The sequence below is a fragment of the Erithacus rubecula genome (assembly GCF_903797595.1).
Source record: "Erithacus rubecula genome assembly, chromosome: 1".
Classification (NCBI taxonomy): Eukaryota; Metazoa; Chordata; class Aves; order Passeriformes; family Muscicapidae; genus Erithacus; species Erithacus rubecula.
In genome coordinates, this window is record NC_136658.1 from 59382311 (window position 1) to 59394930 (window position 12620).

Here is a 12620-nt window from a genome sequence, read left to right on the forward strand (position 1 = left end):
AGAAAAAAAGAAAGAAAGAAAGAAAGAAAAAGAAAGAAAGAAAGAAAAGAAAAGAAAGAAAGAAAGAAGAAAGAAAGAAAGAAGAACAAAGAAAAGAAAGAAAGAAAGAAAGAAAGAAAGAAAGAAAGAAAGAAAGAAAGAAAGAAAGAAAGAAAGAAAGAAAGAAAGAAAGAAAGAAAGAAAAGAAAGAGATTGAATTGAGGAGAGGAGAGAGGAGGCTATTTCAGTAGAAGGAAAATTTGAATAAAACATATATTCTGCTCACTAATTATTGCACTTGTATCAAATATTTGTTATTCTACTTAATGTCTGTAAACTTTGAAAGCTTAAAGCAGTAATTGCCATATCTCTGCATGTTCACTTAACACAGAAAAAGAAATCACAATTAGCTTTCTGAGTTTCTAACTCGAATTTTAACAAGAGTAGTAATGAATTCATATCAGCCATATGGGAAGCATGCTTATTTTTATTATTCATAAGTGCTGAAATAATATTGCCTACTATAAATATGTAGGAGACATCCAGTATTTTTAATCATAAATTACAGTAACTAACAGCTACTAGCAATAATTATGGATTTTTTTTATTTGATGCATTATTTTACTTAGACTTTTGAGAAACATTAATATATACTGATGAAAATTCCTGTATTTTCAATGGCTCAAGAGACATATGCTACTTGAAATAAATCTAAATGAATTGATTCATGCAATGTTTTAAAATGTGAATAATAAATATTTTCTGTATTTTTGGAACTTTTTTTTTACAGAACCAATATTTGAATTTTAAAATGTGAAAAGACCATGGAAGTGACACGAGGAAAGGATTATCCCAAGGACAGAACATACAGTATTTGCTATTATAAAAAGTGTTAAGAAATCTAAGACATTATTTTTGTAAAACAAACGGAAATACAACATAGGGCAATGTTGTTAACATTTCAGAAAGACTGAGTCATGCCTCATTATGCTTCATCCTCACCTTATTTATGTGGAAAAGAGATGAAATACGGCATACCCTGAGTTCTGAGAAAGAACAGTGGATCCATTGGGGAAAGGCTACAGCCATGGGCACTTGCCTGGACATTTTCTTTTAAAGGTGTATCCATGCATTCACTCAGTTATATCTGAGCAGTCAGATGTGGAGAAGAGCTCGCCTTCAAAGCCACATATGTAAGTAGGAGGGCATGTGTTGGGGGTTGAGTGTGTTTCTGTTACTGTGTCAATTGAAAGAATTTTTCCCATTATCATGCCAATGGAGCTGGCCGGGTTACACCCAGGGTCCCTGATGGGTCCAGACAAAGGGGGTGGGTGGGGACGGCCCCCGGAGGGGCCTCTGAGGCTTCCGGGAGGGCACTCGCGTTTCCGGCGAGCCGGGAGGAGGACGCCTGGGATCGTTCAGCCACGCGGCCGAGCACAGCAGAGCCAGACCCTCTGCGATCACCTGCCCTGCATCTGCCCCGTTTCCAGCCTCCTGCCTCTGCGGACACAGCTGGTCCCCCGGACACACACGGTGAGCGAGGAGCCGCCGCTCCTGCCCGTTCCCACCCAGGACCAGCGTGGCCGCTGCTGCCCCTCCCCCCTCCCTCCTGCCTTCGTTCCCGTCTGCCCTCTGGCAAATCCGGGCTCTGGACTAAGCACAGAGACAGCGTGCTTGCATCTAAAGGGACTGACACCGAGTTATCTATTTCGTTCTGTTAGCAATTTTAACTGTTATTGTTTTCTGTTTGTATAGTTAGATATATTAGTAAAAGAGCTGTTATTCCCACCCCCCTTATCTCTGCCTCAGAGTCCTTGATTCAAACAATCGTAATACTTGGGGGAGGGGAGTGGAACCAAAGTCTCTATTCCAAAAAGGGAAACTTCTGCCCTTACTGGCAGACACCTGTCCTTTCAAACCAGGACAGCATGGTAAGAGAAAAACGCTGGGCCAGATGCAGCAGCCTGACAGAGGTGAGGCTGCTGCAGCTCTGTGCTCCCAGGTGCAGCCTATAGTGAAGCTGAGCATATACAATCAGTAGGCTCATGCATATATGTCACACATGTTCGCCACATATATCATGGAATCATTGAATGGTTTGGGTTTGAAGGGAGCTAAGAAAACTTATAAGGAAAAGAAAGAAAGAGAAACAAAGGATAAGAGCAGGTGGCAAAGTATTACTCCCTGTGAATCAAGCAACAAGGCTTGATTGTTACAGTTTCTATATCCATTGGTCACACTCTTGATCCATCAGGCATGGAGGAAGCTCCCAAACCACCAAATTCAGTGGGGTAATGTTCAAATGGGAATGTCTGGGTTCCTCCCCTGGGGGGGAAATTTTACACTGTCTACTGCAATACTGTGGATCATGTGTAGTCCTCTGGTGAAAGACACCAGAAATGACTCTGCAGACACTTTGGGGTTCTTTGATGATTTATGATCCCCTCTAAGACATGACAGCTGCCTCTCACCTCAGCATAGTTAAACAGTTGTGTTTCATCAGAAGGGATAAAGTCCCTCAAGCCTATGTATGGATGTACCAATACCTTCCCAGTGGAAGTTTTGTGACTAGGAAAGCTGTGTAAGAGAGCACACTTGCGTTATAAGCAACATTATCCCACCTTGGAGGATCTGCTTCTCATCAGACTATATTGGCTGAAAACCAGCTTCTTGTTAAACAAAGGCTGTTTTTTCCTCATCATCAGTAATAAGGGCAGAGTATTATTTGGGCTCCCCCTCCCCCTAATGTATTTCTGTGCTCTGTTGTGGAGGCAACCTCTTTCCACACTCATTAGTATGTATATCTGCTAGTACACAGGCTCAGCAGCCTGTTTCTAGAGACCAGCTTTCTCCATCGAAAAATGTGAACTGACTGAGAGTGACTGCAACTAATCACAACTGCAAAAAAGTATGTATTTTAAAGCCACCACTTCTTTTGGACAGGTGTGATACTGTTGGAACTGCTTTGCCAACTGCTGTGCATTCACCCATGCAATTGTTTTAGAGCAAGGAATATTGCAAGAATTCAGCTGCACTTTAACATGAATGATTATGCTAAAGAAATCTATTATTCTTCCTAAATAATAACAGTTAATAAATTAATCTTTCTGGTTGTTAACTGCAAGCTATATATATAATATAAACATATTTATAAATTCATATGTACCATTTATAGATATACATATACAGCATAATAGATACATGCAATATTATATATGTATGATTAAAAATGACAAATTAGGTGGTTTCATGTTCTTTTTTTTTTTTGTTTATTTTCACTCAGACAGCATGAAATGTATCTCACCTAAATTCTGATGTCTAACAGCTAAGTATTTAAATGCAAGAAAGTCATGACAGACCTTCTTCATAGTCATGTCAGGGAAATACGTATCTCCAGGGTGATATATATCTACTGATATAGGCATCTAAGAGAAATAAATGAATCAGTAATATCATCTAGATAGTTTTGTTAATTAATTCAAGCTGACTAGCAAAGTTTAGATATCAGTATTTTCGATGATTAAAGTAGTTAGAATCCAGCATCACGTAACAGAGGTAGAAAGCAGCTGTCAGAGAACATCTCCACATCCATCTCAAATGTGAAATTTTCTTTTATTACATTCTTTCCATAAGGCAAAATGCAATAAATGATCCAGAAATTAAATGTTGATAGCATTTTCTATTTCCTTAGAAAATTACTTTGTGAAATTCATAGTCATGAGCACGCAGGTCATTTAAAAGAATAAGACCTAATTTCCTGGAACATACCAAATCAGTATCGGACAGAGAAAAGACATTTTACAGTATCTTCCTAACTTGATTTGACATAAATATGAAGGAAGAATTAACATCCCAAAGCATTTCATGCTTCCTCTCCTACCTGTTCAATCAGAGACAGGCTGAAGCTGTAGCTCTCCTCATCATTCTTAATAACAGCAAAAGATCATTTCCTCAAAGATACACCTGAAATCAAAGTCCTCGTTTAATTATACGTGCTTTAAAAAAAACTCATAACCTTTCTAAGCATCATTAACAGTTTACTAGACTCAGAGCTCTTAATCTGCATCCCTGAATAACACCACAACAGAGCCTGAAGTCAGATAAATACCCTACATTTGGATTAGTTTCATAGAATCCCTTCACAATGAAATGGATACTTGAAGGATGTAATCCATCTTGTCTGAAATTTGGCATCTGAAATAGACTGCATCAATTGTTCCTCATTGTGAGAGACTGTAGGAGAGGCTGACTGGCTCAAAACAACCAGTTTGGAAGTGGTGGGGAGCAGGGTTACCTCTGCATAGGTGGGACTGAGCTCTGCTCCCCCTGCACCCCTGAGTCTTATTGTGCTGCGCTGTGAAGTGCAAGTGCTGGAAAAGGCAGCACTGACCATCGCTGCAATGGGGGTTGTTGGCTGCCTGGCCCAGACAGGAACATTCTGGACATGTATGAAACGAGACATGGGACTTTGGTGCTGAAATCAGCATAAACTTGCCTGGAGGAGGGCCCCAGCAGACTAGAACAGGTAACGGGACAGTGAGGTGTGCTGTGAGGCACACTTGACTACCCCTGGGTTTGAAAGCAGCTGAGACAATGCTGAATCTGAATGCTGAAGTGGTGACTCTTTCTCTTTTTTTCTTTTTTTCTCTTTTTCTCTTTTCTTCCCTCTCTTATCTCATCTTTTTCCTGCAAGGTATTGTAAGCACGACCAAAATTTCCTGTCAATGCCTTGTTACGTGCCTTGGTGTGTCTGCATAACTTAAAGATCGCTAATTTGAAATTTACTGTGTGCCATATTCAGTGGAATGTTCTGAAGGCTGCAAGAAAAAGCACCCTTCTGAGAATTTTGTTGTTTTTCCTGTGCATCACCAGAGTAAATCCAAGTATATTTCCTTAAATCCAATGAGTGGACTGTGCCGTGACACTTGTTTATTATTGAATACAGAAACCTAAAGTGACTTGCTCAGTTTTAGGTATGTTCTAGGAATCTTTCCCCAATTGTTCTGAATATTCTCCTCTACTTCCTATAAAAAAAAAAATTATTAACACTCTACTTGGTATAAAAATCTCTATAACTCTTTTTGCTGAAGTCAGTATTTCACAAAATATATCTTCAGATGACACTCAGTTGTGGGACCAAGAAAATATAGGCTTGGTTGTCTACAGAAGACCAAATTTGGATGCTATATACCGGTGGGCTTTTTACTAAAAAAAAAAAAATATTTGAAGGAAGATTTAAATTTCAAGATATGTAAGAGAAACTACTGTCAGGCAATTCAAGGTCTCTTTACTTGCTGGATTTGAAAAGGTGATTCCATGCATTGAACTCTTCTGTTTTATACTGGATTGATAATAGAAAAACAAAGTCATGCACCCAAACCCAGGGTAATTATGTTCAAATCAATCTGTGCTGCTTACTGCATTGCTTTTATGTCCATATTTCTTTATGCTAGGTTTTTTATTGCTCACATCTAAGAGAAAACACAAAAGGGCATGATTTAGACTCAGAAAAATCTATGAAATATGTGTGCCTTTCTACATGTAATTATTTTATCTGCAAATTCTGCCTAATTCATGCATGTATTTTTCTCTTATCAAACTGTTTAAAGCAAGGGAAGTTTAGGCCTTAAACTGGTCCTTTCAATTCATGCATATCTCGGTTGAATTATTGGGGAAAGTAGTATTAAATTCTGCTTCTATGTCAAAGTGACATGCTCAGTAGATAAGGGAAAGGCTGTGCGTGTTGGGTATCTGTTGTGAAGCGTGTGACTCCATCTCACAGCATTGTCCTGGAGAAGCTGGCTGCACATTGCTTTGATGGGTGCACTCTTTCCTTGGCACAATTTTGGCTGGATGACTGGGCCCAGAGAGAGGCTGGTGGCTGGTCACTAGTGGTGTTCCCCAGGGCTCAGTATTAGGGACAGTACTAACAACTTTATTGATGACTTTGACAACTGGATTCAAATGCATCCTCAATAAGTTCAAAGATGACACCAAGTTTAGGTGGGAGTGTTGATCTCTTGGAGGAGGGGTAGGCACTAAGACATCTTGACAAACTGAAACAATGGGATGAGGATCTATTTTCAGAATGGGCCTCTGTTACAGGACTTGAGATTATTCCAATTTGTCTAGGTACTAGTTCATTTTGCTAGCACACATGCAACCCAGACAGTTACCCTGATGTTAACTTAAGGACAAGTTTTTAACATATTCTTTGTGGTTTGTTTTAGTTTCAAACTCATCAAGATAGACTCTGTGTATCCCAATAATAGAATCAAAATCATTCCTTGTATTTTACAGGAATTCAAAGTGAATGATCCAGGTTTGTAAATTCCCTTCTGTGCCCAAGCTTCTTTGTGAATCGGAGTCATAGCTAAGCAAAAGCATATAAAAGGGAATAGTGTAGTAGTTTAGTGAATAATTATTTCCTTTACTATTTCACATAGAAATTCTGCTGTTAAAGAGGTTTCTCTGATGATTGAGGACCAGATGTTAATTTTTATATTGCTCCTGGTTTAAGTTAGAGCAAATATTGCACCTCCAGAAGGCTATTAGTATCATTAACCCATCTAGGATAGACAGAAAACACCTTGTCAAGCTTCTATTATTTTATTTGTATTGTTTTTGTTACTCTAAATTTTTCAGTAAAATTCAGTCTTCAAAGATGTTACTATAACTTTCTTGGGAAAACTAGTATTTTAAGAAGGAGATATCAAAATAGCACCATTAGTAACTGAGGCAGAATAGACTTCATGTGATTATCAAGATCAAATCACAACATTATCTAGATGATGCAAAATGCTTGGAGCAAAAAAAAAGTATCACTTGCTCAGTGTAGACCCAAACATGCAAAACAATTTTTTAGTACTAAATTCTTTACCTCTGCTAACAAAGGGAGTACATGATAATACAAGCAGAGTTTGCTGGAATCTTGAAGCATGTGCAATTTGTTGCAAAATATGTAACCTGGAAAACAGGAACAGCAATTCCAAGAGAAATGCTGTTTTTCCATAATTCATTAGATCTCTGTATTTTCTCTTCTCTCAGTGGCTTGGATGTGTGTGACCTTAATAATTTCAGTGATATCACCTCTAAATTAAGGTGCAATGAGATAAGCATGCTATCAATGGTATACTGTGCCTATCTGAAAGGTTGACTTAGAGGCTTTAGAACTGAAATCCAAACAGCTTTCTAAAGTGATTTTTTTTTTCCCCTATGAGGTTCTTGCAGACAAAAAACAAACACCCTGCTGGGAGATAACTTTTGTCTTAGTACTATACTGCAGCATGCTTATCTTCTGGTTCTGCTTGTGCATGCAATGCACAGAGAGCTATCCTAACAGAGTCACTATTTGCATAGATAGAAAATCTAATCTTGTGGGAGATTTTAGGGAGCAAATGAGGCTTACATCTGTTACCTGCATGCTTACTAAAAGTGAAGAAAGGTGTGTAATTCTATTGTCTTAACAAGGTGGCATCTTAAATATTGCATATTAACATGTGACTGATACCTAACAGCCAGAGACTTCCCAATCCTCCTGAAGGTCCTGTATCATATATTCCAGCCTAATGCAGGTGCTACATATATTTTAGTAATTTAAATGGTGCTACATGACATATGACTACATGACACTACCCAAATTGTTCCCTTGATTTGCCGTGTGAATTAATCTTGGGTTGCAGACATGGAATCAACATAGAGTTACAAAACCTATGGAAAGGAAAACATTCAAGCAGAGACAGGTAATATTCTAAGGTTCCTCAAGATCCTTTTGGTTTGTAAAACCTGCCAAAGTGTGAATATGTTAAAAAACATTATCTCAGCCTTGTAAGGCAGAGGAACATATTGAAAATCTCAGTGGCAGTCTCCTCTAAAATGTCTTAACATATCAAACTTAGCCTGACTGCTGCCAGCACCATTCTATTTTTTATTTTTTTTTTCCTGAAAATGCTGTACTGACAGACTCACTTTCCTCTTTCTGCTGTTATCAGAAGCAGAAACAACAAATGTCTTTATCTTCCTCTATTCTTCTTTAGTCTCCCCATAAGGCTGGAGTGTGTCTTTTATCAACCATTTCCTTTACATCATGTTCTCTCTTTTGCTTCTGATTTTTTCTTTGACCTATTGAATCGTTTACTGGTAGTCCTTGTCAACTGTCACTTATTTAAGCAGCTAAAATTAGTTTTGTAATACTGTCCTCATTGTGTCAATTGTCTCCTGCTCAATCCCTTAAAAATGTGTGATGTAAGCACAGGATTTTGCCTGTTAATCACACTGCACAAGGGACTGCAGTTTAAATTGGTAATAAACAATGGAAGAGATATGTATGTACAAAGTAGTGACTCTCATACTCTGAACCTGTACAGCTGCAAGTGAAGTAGTGTAGAATAATATTAACCTGCTTTCCACTTCAAATTGTTACTATACTCATCTTCATCAACCTAGCATCTAATAACTTCATAAGAAGGAAAATATATTAAACTTGTATGCATGTGCAATAAAATTCTGTAGTAGTAAAAATTATATAAGGGTCAATTTGTATCTGGACAATGATCTTAAAGGTAATAAAAGTAATGCAACTTGATAAAATTTGCAAGGCCATCAGAATTTGACTTGTCTTCATTTTCTGTCTGCACTGCACAAGGGTCATGGTCTGTTGGTGCCCCCACTTGGTGCCCCCCAAGAACTACTCTTGTATCTGAAATTATGACTGAAATACAGACAGAAATATCTAGATAATTAATTTACATCTGAACACACTTGATGCAAGCCTAAATGTTTGACAATAATTTTTATGAAGACTTTGGGTAATTTTATTTCATAATAATCATGGGTGTGCTATCTAAATTGCAAAATCCAACTATTACAGAAATTAAGTTGAAATATTAACACTTTTTTTTTTTTGTATTTTGATATTAAATTAACAAGGTATTAAATCTGGAAGAATGCCAGGTTATGAATATAATTTCAAGGTATAAGAGATACAGTTTCTGACAGATTCTGATTAAAATAGTGTTTTGCAAAAATAGATTTTCCTGCTCATAATTGCTGTATAGTAGCACAAAGGTAAAATATTGTGTTATTCTGTAAATGCAGTGAATTCATTGCTTAAAAGTAGATCTGCACAACAAAATTTCTCTTTCAAGTGATATTTATTCAGCTGAATTTTTCTTAATTTTACAAAGGACAGGAATTTCAAATTATGTACACAGCATACATTTATAGGTTTTGAAAATCTTTATATTCTCCCTATAAAATAGCTTTGAATTCCACTGTACTGAAAAGCAGAGTCACTAACTGACAAGAAATCATTTGTATCCAGAATTTCAAAGTATTGAACACTAATGTTTAGGACAGACATAGAGTCTTTTTCCAGAAGTAAGAATGCCTGATAATATAACTTTAATGTAAGCAAGAAGTATAAATATATATTACTACAGATTACATAATGCATTTATTCTTGCTCTTTCTGAATAAGACATGAGTTATACTCAGGATTTTTGACAAGCACTCATTTTCTGCTCTGCTAATTCTAATTCCTCAATATACTATTTTGTAGGACTGAGAAAATTTAAGAAATAAAATTTTCTGAGAGCTAGGATATTTATAAAATATTTTACATTGAGAATTCTTTACTTATAAAATCCCAAATTGATAGCTCTTAAACTAACTGTTAAGTTCTTGTTTTGTTTTTGCATCTTGCAATCCAAAAATTAATATTAAAATGAAGTGGACCACAATGATAAACTCTAACATAACTATCCAATCTCCAGCCTACCATACATATTCTAAAAAGTTTGGATATATTTTCATTATTTGGGAATGCCATAGAGATCCTTATGTGCCTGGATATCAGAACAGTTTGTACACCATCAAGTAATGCAGGACTTATTTACCATGTAAGTTAAATATTACCACATAGGAGACTTAAGCCAAGGAAAGAGTGTGTGTGACATGCAAAAATCAAATACTGATGTGATGTTCTATAGCCTTTCTTTTCTAGCAGCCAACTTTTGTTGGGAATCTGCACTTCTGGTTTCTTGATAATAGGGTTGCAATTGTGCAAAAAGATCAGTAAGTTAGGAGACAAAGATGTAATCTCAGCCAACAGGAAAAAAATATCCAGAAGACAAGTAGATTTCAAATGCACATGGTTCCGGATGTTCTTATATACATTTTGGAAATCACCAAAAATTTGGTCAATACAGTCCCAAATATATAGAAGTCTAAGACCTAAGTCTTATAACCCAGAAGAGGAAGTTGACAGTCAAATGGAATACCAGGATACCTCAGAATATCTTACATAGGGATAAATAACTACAAATAGGCAAACAAATGATGTTCACCGTATCAGAACATGCCTGAGGTTCTTTAATGATACTAAATGGAATCACCTTCAAAAGATCAAATGGAGAAACACTTTGATGGGATACAGAAAAAGAAAAGTGTCAAATATTTGCAATTCCATGAAGTTTAGAACCATGTATTTTGAATGTGGTTTAAATAAATGTAAGCAGGGGTTTTCTACATAATAAGGAAAGTTGTGGCTTAAACAGGCAGATGTCACCAAACAGTGTTCCCTACACAAAAAATATTAGAATTTCACAAATCTTTCTTTAGTAACTTACACTTCTTCAGACTGCCTAAACATTAACATCCAGTACCATTCAGGATTCTCTGGAGCTAACCAGATACATCCGTATGGAAGTGGGGAGGCGACCAGGACCCTGGAGAGATCCTGGCCCTTCTGCTGGAACTGCTGGAGGATGTGTAGCGTGTGGCAGTTGAACTGGGAGGCCACTGGCTGTTCAGGTGAAAGGCTAGATGGCTTCCTTTGGGGATGCTAGCAGTGGTGCCACAGGATTCAAATAAAGATCAGATGTCTAGCAGTGTTTCAAAAGAAAAAAGTGTCCTACACGACTTCCAGAATCTTTTCCAACTTAAACTGTGTTTAAAAAATAAAATCCAAATAAAAGATTACATTTATACATAGATAAATCAAAAAAATTGTATCTATATTTGAAACCTGCATTTTTAATAAAAATTACATCAATCACATGTAAACAGAAACCTTTACAGTGCACTTTCTAAATCTCAAATGAATCTTTGCAAAAGAAACAGTTACAATATTTTAAAGAGAATTAATTTTGATATGACTTTGAGGGGGTGGAGGAAAATGTGATTTGAGGTGGTGAAGTCACCCCACATTAAGCTTCCTCATTTAATAAGCTAATTCAACCTACATGAGAAGTAGATACAAACAAAATATCTGTGTTTATTCAGGGCATGTATCTGTGACTTCAAAAGGGTGTAAAGAAATGCAAAATTAGAATTTGAAGGTCAAATTATTCCATAGAATAAGTCCATTGATGCCAGCAGAATTATTATGCGTATGCATTTGCTTTCCTGTCATAAGTGGCATAAGGAAAAGAGAGAAACAATTTTACAGAGCTTCTAAATTAGATCCATCTCATCTTTCCCATCTATTCTGTCCCAAATTAATTCACCCTGTCTTCCTTTTCTGCAACTAGCAAGAAATGAAAAACAACCCAAACTACAACCACGCTTCCTGAAACACATTTGTCAGTGGCAATTTTGAATGGAACATTTCCTACCTAAACAGGTAGTTGATTAATTTGTTCATGTTTAAACAAAAACTCTAGAGGCAGGACCAAAAAGCATCTTTGTTTTTCAGAACACTAAACCTGGAATAGACACAGTCCTGTGTCTGAATAAACCTGCAGCCCCATCTGTGAGATACGACATTGGCATCAGTGCCAGAAGTGCTACGGAGGAGAGAAGGAGGGGTGAAGAATTCTCAGTTGCTGATTTCCCTTGCATTGCCTACAGGATCTGAGGATCTGTGTTCAAATTAAATTAAAATACTAAAACAGAATTTGAAGCAGTGACTGTTATTGGTATGGATAAAAGGCAAGCTTGGGCAATGGTGAATTTCCACTGAAGATCAGTTCTGGGGAGATGATGCCTAGAGTACCAGCTCTATGAATATTACATGGTGATTAGGCATTGACCATGGCAAAATAGAATGTTTGGTGCATTCCTCTTGATAAACTAATTTGTGACAGTAGTGGCACAAAAAAGACCCATTTTGAAACTGCTTTCTCTAGGTTACTCAGTGCTTTTGAACTAAAGCTTTTGTTGTCAAGAGCAGCGCACACTGCTCCAACGATACTATATTTTTCCTAGTGATCTGAAATATTTTCTTTTTTCCCTTGCTCCCATGGGTTTTCATTTGTGTTCTGATGGAACAGAATCTACTTAGAAAAAAAAGATGGATTCATTTTTTAGTTGTTTTGCTGTAGTTTGTTGCTGTTTTCTTTATTTTCTCTTTTTATTTTATTTTATTTTTATTTTATTAATCTATGGACCAATTGTGAAAATCTATTTATATATGTGGGTTTTTGAAGATTGTCACAATATTACTGATGAAAAGACACTCATAAAAGATATTTAGTAAAATTTTCCCTGACACTTTTTTTCTTAACTGTAAAGAAAATTACTCCCATAAAAGAATTGAAAAGAAAAAAAATCATAAATCCAAATATGAAAAAGCAAATGAAACCTGAAAGTTCAGCAATTTTCTCAGAGAAAAGCAGTGCCATAAGAAGTGAGCTGTTATT

General features: G+C 36.7%; 1 pseudogene across 1 annotated transcript in view; it reads right to left on the bottom strand.

Moving 5' to 3' along the window:
* Nucleotides 1–4372, bottom strand: part of LOC306798093 — a 9614-nt pseudogene extending 5242 nt beyond the window's left edge. The window contains exon 1 of the transcript in view: nt 4274–4372. The product of the transcript in view is annotated as an uncharacterized misc_RNA (transcript). The remainder of the gene's footprint in view (nt 1–4273) is intronic.
* Between the last annotated feature and the right edge of the window lie 8248 nt (nt 4373–12620).